This window comes from Eubalaena glacialis, chromosome 4 (genome assembly GCF_028564815.1).
Source record: "Eubalaena glacialis isolate mEubGla1 chromosome 4, mEubGla1.1.hap2.+ XY, whole genome shotgun sequence".
In the NCBI taxonomy this organism is placed as follows: Eukaryota; Metazoa; Chordata; class Mammalia; order Artiodactyla; family Balaenidae; genus Eubalaena; species Eubalaena glacialis.
In genome coordinates, this window is record NC_083719.1 from 175969700 (window position 1) to 175983820 (window position 14121).

The window sequence follows — 14121 nt, forward strand, 5'->3', positions numbered from 1 at the left end:
TTTCTCTCTACCTGCTTCAAATAATTGTTCAGAGAACTAATGAGTTATTCCTGGATTGTGACCTGGAAAACAGTAGGTGCTACATATGATAATTAAATCAATACACTCAGTGAGCAAACGTACATGGTCCATGCTCAGTAAATAACTTCAATTTAATGAGATTTCAATGTCTTTTTATAAATAACAATTTCTGAGTGATCTTTTTTTTTTATTAGGTACTGCCAAGTAAAAGGCAGTGAACCACTAATCTGCTTTCTAGCTCTATGATTTTGCCTGTGCTGGACATTTCATATAAACAGAATCATACACTATGTGACCTTTGCGGTCTGGCTTTTTTCACTCAGCATGCTATTTTTGTGGTTCACCCATTTGTAGCATCGTCAGAACTTCATTTCTTTTTATGGGCAAACAATATTACTTTATGGATACCACATTTTGTTTATTCATTCACTCCATTGATGTGCATGTAGGTTGTTTCCATTTTTTCGCTCTTGTGAATAGTACTGCTATGGACATTCATGTAGGAGTTTAAAGCATATCAGTGGCTTCCAGGGGCTGGAGGAAGGGGAGAAAGGGGAGTGACTGTTAGTGGGTATAGGGTATCCTTTGGGGGTGCTGAGAAGGTTCTGGAAATACATAGATGGTGTTCACACAACATCATGAATGTACTTAATGTCACTGAATTGTATGCTATAATATGTCTAGGATGGTAAATTATAAGTTACATGTATTTTACTACAATTAAATAATAGGAAAATAGGAAATACCATCTGAAGTGGGCTCAGGTCCTAGATCAAGCCCTGACAGGTTAATAATGATACGTGAAGGGGGACCAGAAACTTTGGTGACTGGAGGTTGCATTCCCCAAACATCACCGGTTTCCAGAGTTTCTTGGCCTCCCTCCTTTGGAGTAACTTGCATCATTCCCTCACTTCTGAGTCAGCACCTGCCTGTAGGTCCCCAGGATGGTAGCCCCAATGGCCACACTCAGCCCTGATACTCTGAGATCCTAGAGGGGCAAATCAAAGTGGATGACTTGGAAACAAGTGCCTCCAAGAAGAGCCTGAATAGGTGAGACAGAGATCATGTGGGCTGTGCTCACAGGCTTCTGGGCTTTCAAATGTCTAGTGCAAGGTTTCTCGATATTTGGGGCCAGATCATTCTTTGCTATGCGGGGAAGGTATCCTGTAGCAATGTATGGTGTTTAGCATCATCTCCGGCCTCTACCAGCTGGATGCCAGTAGCCTCTGCTCAGTAATAACAACCAAAAGTGTCTCTAGACATTGCCGATTTCCCTGTGGGGGGCAAAGTCACCCCCAGTTGAGAACCAATGATCTAGAGAGTACAGTTGTAATTCCTTAGCTGTTCCTTCTACCCAGATCTTGGTTCCTCCCCTTTTCCAACTGGCAAACACTTGTTCATCTTTAAGACTCAGCTTAAATGTCACCTTCTCTGTGCAGCCTTCCTGGACATCTCTTCCCAACAGAGATTTAATCACTCATTCCTGTATGCTTCCAAAACAACAACTCCTGAGCGAGTCTAAAAGTACTTGCTTTTAACTTTTTCAGGGCCGTCATTATAATGTGTCATCTTGGAGATGCAACTGTCTCTGGCACTGGATTTTGAGTTCTTGATGAGAATTGCTACTCTTTATTGGACGTTGGCACCTGTGCTCATACATTTCTTATTAAATTTGTACCCCAATATTATTAAAATTGTACCCCAATATTTGTACCCCAATATTATGACGTTGGCACCTGTGCTCATACATTTCTTATTAAATTTGTACCCCAAACAGGCTATGATCCCTGTTTTACAGAAATGGCAGCTGCATCCCACAGAGGACACATCACATGCCCAAGGGACCATGGCTCCTGAGTGGGGGAGCCAGGATCTGAACCTACATCTCAATGACCCCAAAGCCTACCTTTCCCTAACCTCTCTGTTATACTCACCATTTACTGTTGGCTGTTTATGAATGTCAGAGGCCACTCACAGCACCAGGGAAATGTCAGCTTCACCATATCAGACCATTCACACATTCCCTCCCCATATTAATTAGATCACAAAAAAAATCACATCCATAAAAAAGAAAGAGATGGGAACTATGGGAAGACAAATGCTCACCATGTCCTGGGGACGTGGCCCAGGGCTGCATATACACCTTCTGGGATGATGGGGATGCAGAATGCAGCTAAGATTGGTGCCTCTTCATTCTGGGTAAAGGCAAAACTATGGAGACAGTAAAAAGATTGGTGGGTGTCAGGGACTCAGCGGGAGAGAGGGAGAGATGAAAAGGTGGAACTCAGGGGATTTTTTAAGGTGGTGAAACAATTCCGTATGATAGGTACTGTAATGGTGGATACAGGACATTGTGCATTTGTCAAAACTCATAGGATATACAGCAGTAAGAGTTAACCCTAATGAAACTGTGGGCTTTAGTCAATAATAATGTGTCAATATTGGTTCAGCAACTGTAACACAGTGTCACTAATGCAGGGTGTTAATAAGAAGCTGTGTGCAGGGAGAGAGAGGGTATATGGAAATCCTTTGCACTATCTGCTCAATTTTCTGTAAACCTAAAACTGCTCTAAGAAGTAAAGTCTCCTAATTTTTTAAAATTAATTTTTATTGGAATATAGTTGATTTACAGTGTTGTGTTAGTTTCTGCTGTACAGCAAAGTAAATCAGTTTTACATATACATATACCCACTCTTTGTAGATTCTTTTCCCATATAGGTCATTGCAGACTATTTAGAATAGTTCCCTGTGCTATGCAGTAGGTTCTTATTAGTTATCTATTTTATATATAGTTCTGTGTATAGCGACATGGATAGACCTAGACATTGTCATACTGAGTGAAGTCAGACAGAGAAAGAAAAATATCATATGATACCACTTATACGTGGAATCTTAAAAAAATGGTACAAATGAACTAATTTACAAAAGAGAAATAGAGTCACAGATGTAGAAAACAAACTTATGGTTACCAAGGAGGAAAGGGAGACAGGGACAAATTGGGAGATTGGGATTGACATATACACAGTAGTATATATGATTTTTTGAAGTAAAAAACCATGATGAGTGTGCCGTAGAACCATGATGGGTGTGGGTCCCGGATGGCAGAGAAGTAGACTGAAGTGTCCTGGCATTGATCCTCCAGGAGAACACCTAGCGGGTTCCTCTGTAAGTAAACTGAACAGCCCCAGAGAGAGTGTGATCCGGCTATCTTGCACTTAGAGGAACCCACGGTGGGGCCAGCTCCCCACCCAGGAACTCAGGGGCCAAATTTGTCCATGGACAGTCCTGTCCACAAATATCCCTGGGGCAGGGTTTTCCAACTTCAGCATTAGGGACTTCAGGGACTGATAATTTTTTGTGGCTGGGGCTGTCCTGTGCATTATAAGATGCTCAGCAGCATCTCTGTCGCCCGCTAGATGCCAGTATCATTTCCCAATTGTGATCATCAAAAGTACCCTCACACATTGTCAAGTGTCCCCTGGGGAGCAGAACTGCCCCTGGTTGAGAACCACAGGCGAGGTCTGTGTTGTCTCCACCTTGCCTTACCTGTCTTCCTCCATCCTGGCTCTCTCTTCTCATGAAGCTGTTTAGGTTCCCCTCTCTGCATCCTCCCTTCCATTTCAGCCACCTCCTGCCTCCCTTTTTTCTCCCTATTTTCATCCTTGACTCCTTACCATCATCACACCTGTCCATCACACCTGGTGCTTCCCTGACACTTTACACCCTCAGGGTGGGGGTGACTGGAGCCTCTCAATCCTGAATCCTCTTGACTATCTCTTTTCTCTGCTTCCCCACAATCCTTTTACCATTGGATTTTGGCCAGGACAGAGAAGGGAGAGAGGTTAAAAGTCAGACAGGTGCTCTGGGTAACTTAGAGCGGTAGCTCTTTTCTCTCTGCATCTTGGTTTTCTCATCTATCCTGCAAAGCAATCGTCATATTACCTTGAAGCTAGAAAGCAGAGCCCTGCCTACTGCCCCAACCCATAGACTCATATTACACACGGAGTTTTGTAAACAAGGTGGCTTCTACTTGTCTGTGACAGATTCTGGTTCCCAAGGTCTCTCCTGGTCAAGTGGTAGAGAGGGAAGATGATTCACCTGGGGTTCCAGACTCTGCACCTGCTTCTGCCTTAATCCAACTGGAGGTCCTGGTTTGGCGTTTCCTTGCAGGTAAGGGCTGTAAGGGTGAGGGTTGCAAGGCATGCCACCCTGAGCATGCCAGCTGTGTGGGGAGTTTACTTGAGCCTGACTGCCATTATTTATGCTGCCTCTGCCCCCTGCCTGCTGCCTTCTCTCACTGTGATGCCCTGGCCTCTGTCTCTGCCACTGTTACAGGGATGCTGGCACCCTTGGGGACCCTGCAATGCATTGGGCAACCTCAGGGAAACTGTCATCACTTTCCCTCTCTCCTCCCTGCCTGCCAGGGGGAAGTCAATTACCTGAGTTTCTCAGGGGCTCAAGCAGAGCCTAATGCTTCACAAACTTGGGATTTAGAGCCTTGGCTCCTGACATTGGCAGGAGAGCAGCCCTGCCATTGCCCACTGCGGCTGAGGAGGCTGCCCAACATGCCTCTTCACCTTCTTTCTTGCCCATTCAGGGCATTTGCTCAATTAAGTGTCTTCAAAAGATTTTTTTTTTAATCAGCACACAAATATGTGTTTCTTCTTATTAAATAATTGAAACGCTGCACACCAGGCTAAAAGTCATGCAGTGGCCAGCCATGCGATCACAATGATAAATTTGACGGGCATCCTTACAGACCTTTGTATGCGTGTGGCAAGTGAACAAACACAAACTCATAAAATACGAGTACTATTGTGGGGTTTTGTTGTGGTTTTTTTGGTTTTGTTTTTATTTTTAAGGTGAAATTTATATAACTTAAAATTAACCACTTTAAAGTGAACAATTCTGTTGCATTTAGCGTATTCAGAATGTTATTCAACCACCATCTCTATCTAGTTCTAGAACATTTTCATCACCTCAAGAAACGGGAGATCCCATTCCATTAGCAGTCCTCCTCCCCCCAGCCCCTGGCAACCACTAATCTGCTTTCTTACCCTGTGGATTTGCCTGATCTGGACATCTCATACAAATGGAATGATACAATATGGAGCCTTTGGGGTCTGGCTTTTTCACTCAGCATAATACTTTGAAGATTCATCCATCATGTAGCATGCATTAGTGCTTCATTCCTTTTTATAGCTGAGTAATATTCCATTGTATGGACCATATTTTGTTTATTCATTCACCTATTAATGGGCATTTGGGTAGTTTCCACCTTTGGGGTGCATGAATAGTGCTGCTATGGATATTTGTGTACAAAGATTTGATTGAATTATTTTCATTTCTTTGGGATATACTCTTAGGAGTAAAAGTGCTGAGTCATAGAGTAATTCTATATTTAATTTTTTGATGAAACGCCAAACTATTTTTTATACTATGTGTTTTAATATAGATCTGATTGTTCTGTAGGTGCCTTTCTGTAACTTGGCATTTTTGCTCATCATTTTGGAGCGATATTCATGTTAGTTTATTATAGACCAATGTTTCTCAGCCTTGGCAGTGTTGACATCTGGGGCTGGATCATCCTTCGTGGTGGGGGTTATCTGAGCATTGCTGGATGTTTAATAGCATCCTTGGTCTCTACCCACTAGATGCCAGTAGCCTCCCCACCCCAGCCGTGACAGAAAGTCTCCCGGCTTTGCAAATGTCACCTCGGGGACAAAGTCACCCCTAGGTGAGAAGCATTGCTATAGAAACATCTCATTTTTATAAAATCAATTTAATAAATCAATTTCATAAGTATATGCAGCACACATTTAACTGTTAGACATCCCATTTTCCTCCATTATTAGGAATAATGCAATACATACTCTTGTGTGTCTTTTACTACACGCAGGCACTATCTGATTATATACAAATTGAATAGAGAGGTGATCAGGTCGTTAAAAATATGAATCTTAAATTTAAGAAGAATTGCCAAATTAAACTCCCAAGTGGCAGTGCTAATTTATACTCTCAGCGCTTGTGTGTTAGAGGATCTGTTTCCCCACACCCTCACCAACGCTTGACAGTGTGAAACTTAATTTTGCCAATATGGTTGCCAAGCGGGCTCCCATTGTCACTTTCATTTGCATTTCCCCAATTACTAGTGGGGTTCAAAAATCTCTATTGTTTCTTATCCATAAAGGTTTCCTTTTTGTGGTATGCTTATTCAAAGCCTTTCCTTTTTTTTTTTTTTTAAGATTTTTTTGTTCTTACTGATTTGCAGGCATATAATTAGAGATTCTAAATAGTAATTTTGCCTACCAATCTTTTTCCTTTGCCTTCTGTTTCTTGTTCCTGTCAGAAATATTCTACTCAGTTACTGCTAATGCTTTTATACGATAAGTTAGGGGTGAAAAACTGCAGCATGTGGGTCCACTGCCTGTTTTTATAAAGTTTTATTGGCACCTCAATCATGACAATTCGTTGATATATTGTCTATGGCTGTTTTCATGGTACAACAGCAGAGTTGAGCGGTTGGACAGAGATAGTGTGACCTGTAAAGTTGAAAATATTTACCATCTGATCTTCACACAAAAGTGTGTTAACCTCTCAAACTTTAATCTACCAAAAAATTGTGCAAATATTTCAGGTTTGTTTTCAACATTATTTTTTAAGACTTTATTTTTTTTAGAGAAGTTTTAGGTTCATGGTGAAATTGAGAGGAAAGCGCAGAGATTTTCCATGTACCTTCTGCCCCCCACACAGGTACAGGGTCTCCCATTATCAACATCCTCCACCAGAGTGGTACATTTGTTACAACTGTTGAGCCTATACTGATACACCATCATCACCAAAGTCCATAGTTTACATTGTCATTCACTCTCATTGTACATTCTCTGGGTTTCAACAAATGTTTAATGAGATGTATTCATGTTTATTATGTCATGCAGAGTATTTTCACTGCCCTAAAAGTCCTCTGTGCTCTGCCTATTCATCCATCCCTCTCTCCTAACCTTTGGCAACCACTGATCTTTTTACTGTCTCCATAGTTTTGCTTTTTCCAAAGTATCATATAGTTGGAATCATACAGTATGTAGTCTTTTTAGATGGTCTTCTTTCACTTCGTAATGTGCATTAAAGGTTCCTCAATGTCTCAATTTCTTGGTGCTGAATAATAATCCATTGTCTGGCTGTACCACAGTTATTTATCTATTCACCTACTCAAGGACATCTTGGTTCTTTCAAGTTTTGGCAATTATGAAGAAACCTGCTATAAACATCCATGTGCAGGTTTTTGTGTGAACCTAAGTGTTCAACTCCTTTGGGTAAATACCAAGGAGTGTGACTGTTTGATTATATACCAAGAGTATTTTCAGTTTTGTAAGACATCACCAAACTGTCCTCCAAAGTAGCTGTACCATTTTTCATTCCTAGCAATGAATGAGAGTTCCTGTTTTTCCACATCCTTACCAGCACTTGGTGTTGCCACTGTTCCAAATTTTAGTCATTCTAATAGGCATGTGGGGGTAAAATTTATTTTTTAAGGTTAACTAATTGTCCCAATATGATTTAATGAATAGTTCGCTGTTTTGAAATGCCACCCTTTTTAATCTAGTAAGTTTATTTACACATGGGGCTGTTCCATGACACATATGCTGTTCCACTGTTTTACAAGTCTATTCCTGTAAAATACAATGTTGTTTTTAAAAAATTATTTTAGCTTTCTAAATTAATTTTAGTGGTAGTAAAATATTTATAGTATGGTATTTATGTAACATCATAATGATGGTGGTTATAGTAGTTCATAATGACTAAGATTTAGTCACTACTTACTCTGCCCTTGGTAGTCATTTAAGATTATAATTATATAAACAGGTATCTATGTGAGTCATTAATTCTCAAAATAACTATGTGAGCTAGGTATTTACGACATCCACATTTCCCAAATTTGAAAAAAAGAAGCATAAAGAGGTTAAATAACTTGGCCAAGCTATTCAGCCATGAAGAAGTGGATTATTTTTACAATGTGTATATCTCCTTTTTAAAAATTTATTTTTACTGAGGTAACATTGATTTAAATATATATTATATAAATTTCATGTGTACAACATTGTGTGTCTACTCTGTACGTCTTACAGTTGCTCACCACCAAAAATTTAGTTTCTATTCACCACCATACAGTTAACCGCTTTACCCATTTTCCCTCACCCTTCCTTCCCCTCTGGTAACCTCTGCTCTTTTCTCTGTATCATTGTGCTTATTTTTGTTTGATTTGTTCATTTATTGTGGCTTTTATTTGTTTGTTCTTTAAATATTCCACGAATGAGTGAAATCATATGGTATTTGTCCTTAACCATCTGACTTATTTCACTTAGCATAATGCTCTCAAGATCCATCCATGTTTTCACAAATAGCAAGATTTCAAACTTTTTATGGCTGTGTAGTATTCCATTATGTATATAAATATATCTCACATCTTCTTTAGTGCATAGTTAAGCTGTTTCCACATCTCAACTGCTGTAAATAATGCCATGATGAACATAAGGCTGCATACATATTTTTGAATTAGTGTTTTTGTATTCTTTGGATAAATACCCAAAAGTGGGATAGCTGGATCATATGGTAGTTCTAGGCTTAATTTTTTGAGGAATCTCCATGCTGTCTTCCATACTGGCTGCACCAATTTACATTCCCGACAACAGTGCATGGGGGTTCCCTTTGCCACACCTCCTCAACATCACTAGTTATTTCTTGGTAGAAGGACTTCAGCTCACGTCCTCTCACGAAAACACCAAAATTGCAACTAACTGTTGTATAACCATCAACAAAGAAGACTGAAATCTATCCTTCTGAGTCTCTTCCAAAAACTGCAGAGGAAGGAACACTCCCAAACTCATTCTACGAGGCCACTATCACCCTGATACCAAAACCAGACAAAAATACTCCCAAAAAGAAAATTTCAGGCCAATATCACTGATGAACATAGAGACAAAAATCCTCAACAAAATACTAGCAAACCAAATCCAACAATACATTAAAAGGATCATACACCATGATCAAGTGGGATTTATCCAAGGGATACAAGGATTCTTCAATATATGCAAATCAGTCAATGTGATACACCACATTAACTAACTGAAGAATAAAAACCATATGATCATCTCAATAGATGCAGAAAATCTTTTGACAAAATTCAACACCCATTTACGTTAAAAACTCTCCAGAAAGTGGGGATAGAGGGAATCTACCTCAACGTAATAAATGCCATATACAACAAACCCACAGCTAACATCATTCTCAATGGTCAGTAATTACTTTAAATGTCAATAAACTAAATATTCCAATCAAAAGACTTAAGGTGGATGACTGGATAAAAAAATCAAGATCCCTCAATATGCTACCTACAAGAGACTTACTTCAGAGCTAAAGACACACAGACTGAAAGTGAGATAATGGTAAAAGATATTTCACACAAATGGAAACGACAAGCAACACTCTTTTACATGCCTATATTCTTACCTAAACACTGATCTTTCTTCCCTTTCTCTCTCTGCCCTTTGTCTCTCTCTCTCCTTTTCTTCCTCCCTACCGCCCTCATCTTCCATTCCTCATATGAACATTGCCCTATTACCAACCTCTTTCTCCATCTTCCTCTATTTCCCAGATTTGCCCCATATTTTCTTTATCCAATTGAATGATCAGATCAATTTAAAGGATTCCATTCCTCCTAGCCTGCTCTCTATATTGCTTTTGCTCTCACTAGATCTAGTTCGTGCTCTCTCTCTCTCTGCTTTACATTCTGACCTTCTTCACTCAATTGAGCTCAAGATAAAAACAAACAAAAAATAACAAACAAACAAAACCAAAAACCTCTCTTAGAGTCTATCACTCCAAAATGCAGTGATGAACTGTAAATAGTAAACCATTCTCAGAAACAAATGGTTCATTTTCTTTTGTATATTTGTTATCATTAAAAAGATAATAATAACAAAACACCAGACACCGTGCTTCATACATAGAAAAGACCCAATCCTGGTGGCATTTCTTATTATCTTTAGGTTATTTTGTTTATTTTTATTTTGGTGGATGGGGAAATAAAACTTTCTCTTGCTAGTCCATTCAAGAAGAACAAGGTGATATGGGAACATATGTGTATGTATAACTGATTCATTTTGTTATAAAGCAGAAACTAACACACCATTGTAAAGCAATTATACTCCAATAAAAATGTAAAATAAAAAAAAAAGAAGAAGAAGAACCAGGTGCATCAGGGTCCTGACACACCCATGTGATGCTCCCCACCTGCCTACAGATAGATAACACATTTGTAGGCATAGATAATGGAATGGAGTTCATCTCACTGGGAATAAATAAGAGATTATGATGATAGAGCCTATGCAAGAAGGGGAAATATTGGAGAAAAACAAATCGCTAGTATGCATCAAACTCATATGGAGTGTAGGTATTTTACAGACCTGAATCACTACAAGAGTTCTATGAAGACAGACATTATTATCTCCCAACCTTGTTATCATATTTTTTTCACCATAAACTGGCCATCAGGAGCTTAGGGGACAGAAGTTTCTGCAGAAGCTTCTCTTTATGGCGTTCTTTAGCTCCTTATTCTTGAGTGATCGGGCTAAGAAAGGGGGTGAAGACTGTATAGGTGGTGGTCATCAGAGTGTTACTGTCCATAGAATGGGGACTCTTGGTCTTGAGGTAGATGATGGAAGCAAAATCGTAGTGCACGATCACTATTGTGAGGTGGGATACACAGGTGGAGAAGGTCTTGTGCCGGCCCTCAGCAGAGGGCATCCTCAAGACGGCGGCCATGATGAAGACATAGGAGAGGACGATGAGGAATAAGCACCCCAGCAGGGCTGCGACACAAGCCAGGATCACACCCATGGTGACATTGGCTGTCTCCTTCCCACAGGCCAACGTCAAGAGGGAAAACACGTGGCAGACAAAATGGTGGATCTCATTAGACCCACAGAAGCTGAGGTGAAAAACTATCAATGTCACCATCATCCCCATGACTGAGCCACCAGCCCAGGACCAGGACACAAGACAGGCACAGTCACTTGGTAGCACAGGGGGTGGCAGATGGCCACATAGCGGTCATAGCCCATGATCATGAGCAGGAAGGAGTGGGTGAAGCCAAAAGTGAAGGAGAAGAGCATCTGACTGGCACAGGTCACAAAGGTGATGGAGCAGTGAGTGGAGAGCATGTCCACCAGCATTCGAGGGGTGATCAGAACAGTGAACAGAATCTCGGAGATGGAGAGGGCACACAGGAAGAGGTACATGGGCGTATGAAGGCTGCGCCCCCTCCAGATTGTGGCCATGATGAGCAGGCTCCCCAGCAGCGTGAACAGGTACATCAGCAGGTACAGCAGGAAGAAGGCAGGCAGGAGATGCTGAGGGAAAGTGGAGAAGCCGATGAGGGTCAATTCAGACACTGTGCTATAGTTCTGACAAGACAGGGATGGCGCATCTGGTGAGATCAGAAACAGAATGAAGGCACAGTGGTTAAATCAGAGGCTCTAACATAGATTAAGTGGCAATTGAAGAGCTCTGTACCATATATTCATTTGCTTAACTTGTCTGGGTCTCACAATCTTCATCAGTAAAATGGAAAAAAATCATAATACTTCTTACCACTTAGTAATGGTGATAAAGATAAAATTAGATCATCATATTAAATGCTTAAAACATAGTTTGGCTCCTGGGTTTTTATTAACAGTGATGAAAAGAAATAAAAGATTCAGGTTTGTAATCAACACAGACATAGATGATCAGGGTCATCTTCTCTTGACTACTGTGCCCGTTCTAGAAAATATATTTGGATCTTGGCTTTATAAAAACTTTTTTCTCTGAGTCTTTGCCTTTAATTGAGTAACCCATTCATATTTATTTTAATACTGTTTTAATGATACTCATTTCTGTCATTGTATCTCATATTTTGTATTTACTCTTCTAAAGGAACTGAAGAGAACGCTTGGAAATAAAAGGATGGACGAATATATGTCAAGCAAATGTGCAGCAAAGGAAAGCTGAGGAAGCAAACCTGAAAGCAAAAAAATTGAATTTAATGAAACAATAATCATAATATTTTGTTACCATAGGCCAGTAAAAGGAAGCAGGTTCCCTGGGGAAATGGTCTGGGCATGGTAACAAGCTTAGGAAATGTCTTCCATTGTGAAATGGAACTTTCACTGAGCAAAGTGTTCATGTTAAAGGATGCCAGAACCAGATTAAAAATGTGCCCACTGGCCATGGCTGAGCATCAAAAAGATTGATCATGTGCAGAGGATGGAGGAACAAGATAAATAACACCACGAGGAAGCAATCAGAAAATCTAGAAGGAGGAATATTCCACAGAACAATTGCTCTGGTCTCATCCATCAGCCAGGATCAAGAAAAGGATGAATAGAAATTCAAGGGACATAACAACCACATGCAATATAGCCTACTGGATTAGATGCTGATTTAGATAAGATATTTGTTAAGTATTATTAAGGAAATAGAGAAGACTTTTATTATGGTAAGAATGAATGATGATTTATGAATAATATGAAGGGATTATTCTTAATTTAGTTATCAATTTTAACTGTGATTTTGTTATAAATAGGCTGTGAAGGAAAATATTTCTAGTTTAAAAGCATACTGAAATGTAAAAATCACACACACATGCACACAGGAAGGGTCAAAGAGGAATATTTTATGAAAGTTAAAAGAACATTTTACAACCTGCATATATACAATTAACCTATATAATGATATACACTTGAATATTAGGAATAAATATTCAACATAAGTTCAGTGAAATAGTTATAAAATACAAATACTAGAAAAATCAGTACTAGAGAGATAGATTTTAAAATTGAAGTTGGATACTGAGCCTGCGCTCTACAGCCCGTGAGCCACAACTACTGAGCCCACGTGCCACAACTACTGAAGCCCATGCACTTAGAGCTCATGCTCTGCAGCAAGAGAAGCCACGGCAGTGAGAAGCCTGCGCACCACAATGAAGAGTAGCCCCCACTCGCAGCAACTAGAGGAGAGTCTGCACACAGCAGCAAAGACCCAACGCAGCCAAAAAAATAAAATAAAATTGAAGCTGGAAATTTTAAGAGTTCAGAAATGCAATTTGGGAATTATTAATTACAATGCATTAAAAATATTCAGACTTTAGCTCCTGGATACATTTAGGCTTTTTATTAAGCAAGATTAAACATTTCTTTCAAGCACATAGAGGACTTTAACCAAAATTTACCTTGTTTTAGGACATAGAGAAATCCTCTATCCATTTCAAAGTATAAATTATATATAGATTATAATGCACTAAAATTGAAAATCAATAAAGAATAGCTTTCCAAATTCCATGAATTAGAAAGATAAATATATTATTAAATATTTTTTTGTTTAAATATTAAATCATAAAATGAAGAAATATTTATAATTAAGTAATTTAAGCATCAAATGTCAAAGTTTTAAGCTAAAACAGTACCATGAGGGGAATACACATCTTTAAATATATTTATCAGAAACTTTATGCAGAAAATCATGCTTAATACAACCAAAATCGTGTGATTGGAATAGATTAACAAGATAGAGCCAAGGAGAAAATGCCAATGAAAAAAACAAAATTAAAATTGGAAATAACTAAGAAAATAACGGATATTTTAAAATGAAAAGAAATACTAATAAAATATAAGTTAAGAAATTGAAATGAATGAATGAATTCTCAGAAACATACAAAATTGCAAAACTGGTGTGAGAAAAAAAGAGAGTCCATGGATATGCAAAAAAAATTTAAAGAAATTGAAATGGTTAAAGACCTTCCCTTCCTATAATCATTAGTCCCAGTGGGTTTACGAGTGCTCATAAAACTTTAAGGAATAGTTGATTAATACCTTATACATGTTCTTCAAATAAAAGAAAACAAAGGAAAAATTGAAATCTGCTGAGCTCATTTCATCAGATTAATGCAATCTTAATTCTAAAACCAGGTAAAATGTTACAAGAAATGACAATTATGGGCCCACTTTACCTATCCATGCAAATTTTTAAAACCATTATAAGACATCACCTAATCAAATTAAATGA

General features: G+C 38.9%; 1 pseudogene; it reads right to left on the reverse strand.

Moving 5' to 3' along the window:
* Positions 1-10568: 10568 nt before the first annotated feature.
* LOC133090329 (olfactory receptor 10H3-like) lies at positions 10569-11465 on the reverse strand (annotated as a pseudogene).
* Between the last annotated feature and the right edge of the window lie 2656 nt (positions 11466-14121).